Below are 3,430 nucleotides of genomic sequence, written 5' to 3'. Positions count from 1 at the left end.
TTTTCTCAACCACATTGTACATTTTTTTGTATATATCATGAACAATTTGTGATGCATTTTTCAAATATATGTTGAACATTTTTCTTGATACATGATCATTTTTTTGTATAACTTGCAAAAGAATAAGATATTTAAGTACGTATATGTTTAACAGAAGAACCAAAAAAGATTAAAAAAAGTGATAGCTGCTTTTTAATATTTCTTTCATTTCTTCATTGGTTTTTCTTTGGCTTTCGTATTTCTTTGTTTTTCCTCCGGTTTTCCTTGTTTCTTTCATGGTTTTTACTTGTTTCCTCTTTTCTTGCTTTTTTTTCTTTGTTTACTTTCTCAGTTTCACTGTTTTTTTTGCTTTTCCTTTTCTCTTTCTTGGTTTCTCATTGTTTCCTCTCTTGGTTTCCTTTCTTTTTTTGTTTCATTCTCGTGTTTCACTTTTTCCTTTTCTTTTGAATGGGTTTTCTTTGGTTTTCAGTTTTTGGGGGTTTTATTTTTTTTTCTTTATCGGTTTTCTTTGAGTTTTGAAATTTGTTATTAAGATTTTCGAATATATGTTTTTGATGTATGCTTTTCTTTCATACACACTATACATTTTTTGTATACATCAGAAGCATCCCCGCCCAAGGTAGGGCCTCAGTGGCACGTTAGGAATGTAGTACCATTCCTCCCTCTTGCCACTTCTTGTTGGTCTCTATGAAAGTTCCCCTTAAATAGCCGAAAGCAGGAACCTTGCTAATTGATGTGGCACCGCACTCGCATGGCTCAGAGCATTAGCCAAGAGCTTGACGCAAAAATATTGGCGCCAGAGACCGAGGTGGGGCGTGCAGTATAAAAAAAATGCATCACACAGCATGACGAAACACGCGATGTGCAATACATAATTTGGGGCAAGATGGTGAAGCTGAAGGCCGTATAAATGAAGGTGGCCCCTGAGGAGGGGATGGATTAAAAAGTTGTGGTCGTGCAAAAGGTGGGGAATGAAACATACCCACTCATTCTCAGCTGTGTGCGACCTCGGGATCGTGACAAACCAAGAATCACCGTTCCTGGTGATCAGCGAGGAGCGTGCAGAGGCGCATTCCGGCGACGGAAGATACGCTTCGGCCGACCGGTTTAGCTAGGCCTGGTCCATGGTGGATGGCCTCCATTTCCCATCCGTCAAAGAAGGATCATCGGGCCCCGCTGTCAGTTTCATCTCGACGGCTGTCGCCTTCCCTCCCTTGCCATGCTTCCCTGCTTCGGCCATGCCATTGGGGGTGGGGACAAGCTAAAACGCTACTCTTGGGTGAGGAATGCGGGAGGGCACGAGGGGTCTGGTGTGAGAAAGAAGAGGAACAGGGGAATGAGAGCGTAAAGCTTTTCCCTTGACGCCTCCTTTTTGTATGTAGGGTAAAAATGAAACGACAATGGGTAAAATGTGCCGCATGGCAATAAATCATCTTCTTTACCTATGTCTGCGCGTTAATTACGCCCAGGGATCGTGGAGGCAACTATTTAATCACCAGGCGTTTTGATACACACAATCTCTCTTGATGGGACGTGGCCTCGTGGGCCCCATGTCATGTTTGCACGTCATATTGACCGTTAGGTCAAGAACACCACGTGATTGGGTGGGACCGTAGACAAGACATGTCTATGTTGTCAAAACCAGGCCGCATAATTATCATACTGGAAGCGCGGGGATACTCCGCCGTGGATCAGTTGCATGAGAACACATCCGATGTGCAGTTTGGGTCCAATTATGATGGCACCAATCAAAGACCCGAAATGGCGAAGGGTCCAATTATACCCGCACCTATGACCGCAAGGGGAAGGGCCTGACGAGGAAATGGTGATTTCCTTTTCCCTCTTTGTCTGTTTGCTTTATCCACCTTTCTATGTTTAAAACTAGTACTATCCGCCGATGAATACTTATTCTTTTGAATTATGTTCATTTTTTGCTATTGTGCTGATCTGAATTTTATGTTTTACGTTGCATGAATTGCATGGATATGAGGATTGAGATACGAGAGAGATGGCTGTTGAGGCAACAAAATCCAGAGTGACCGATCATGGTCCGTGGAACGTTTGAGGGACCGTATTAGCTACTCGCAGTTGTAGATGCTCTAAGTTAATATTGGTAATCTTAAATTACGTGCAAGTTGCAAGTTAATATTTATAATTAAGTAAAAGGGGCATGTGTTGGATTTTCTATTTGTCATTATTGTCTATGCCGCAACGTCAACTCTTGTTCGACAAGAAAGAAAATGAAGCAGAAGCTTCATTGCACGGCTTGAAAATACTTCATGATCAACGAGCAGAGATCTGCATGCTTGTACGACAAGCACCGGTGCCCTAGATATTTCTCCTATACCACCATGTAAACAAACACCTTGGACCCGCCCAATCAACCAACGAAGATCTGCATGGTTGTGTCACCGTGTAAACAAACACCTTGGATATGCTCCGATCAACTTTTAGCAAATAACTGAATTGGTGAGAACAGAGGCGACCCCACATTTTCATTGCAAGCTTAACTTTATTCATATCTGTAAAAAAAATTAGGACATTTTAGAGAGATTAGTGCACTTGAACCCACAACTTTTTGTTGCCGGCACCACCGCTGGATGAGAACACTCACACCCCGAGGCTCCTTGGGAAAAGAAACTTCTTACTTGTTCGCAAAGAGCATCATCGAGGTAAAGATTGGTGTATATACGTCAAGAGGGGACATTGCACTCGATTTTAGCCCGAGACAGTGTCGACAGAAACTTCTTTCGAATACGAACCCAATAGTGCTACGTTTGTGACGTCACGTGCAACTTCTATTTTGCTTGTCAATTCTACGGTGAAAATCTGACACAAAACCCGACGGGCCCGATAAACCCGGACGGAAGAAGTACTTCACTTGACTAGCTAGAAAATTTGGTCAAAGTTCTTGCTGCCCTATAACAATATTAACATTATTACTACCAAGAAAAATTACTTAGGTTCACATTAACAAGAAAATTTACTTGTTATTTTTATAGAAAGGAAAAAGTAACTAGTCCTCGCAGAGGAAGCGATGTGCGCCGCCGCCGGTAGGACGACTTGCCGTGTGCGTGCCGCCGCTTTTACACACGCTGACACATGCCACTGGCCCGTTCCCCAAGAAACCTCCCTGGATTATCATCATCATCATCATCGGCACAGGAACGCAACCAACCAACACACAAACAGAAAACCAAAAAAAATCCAGCAAGATAACATCGAAAACGTAGTATTATTGCTGCGCGTCGCACGCGAGCTGCCCCGCAGAATTCAAATCCCCAACCAATTTCCCGAGGAGGGGCCGGAGGATCAGGAGGAGCGGCCGCCGCGAGCGAGCTCCCGGAATCCCTTTCCCGATCTGCGTTTCCCGGAGCGCTCCCCCCGGCGGAATCGAAGCTTCCTCGGCGCCGGCGCGGGCGGGGCGGGG

The sequence above is a fragment of the Triticum dicoccoides genome, chromosome 4B (assembly GCF_002162155.2).
Source record: "Triticum dicoccoides isolate Atlit2015 ecotype Zavitan chromosome 4B, WEW_v2.0, whole genome shotgun sequence".
Classification (NCBI taxonomy): Eukaryota; Viridiplantae; Streptophyta; class Magnoliopsida; order Poales; family Poaceae; genus Triticum; species Triticum dicoccoides.
The sequence above is the reverse complement of the archived record's forward strand: the minus strand, read 5'-3'. Positions refer to the sequence as shown.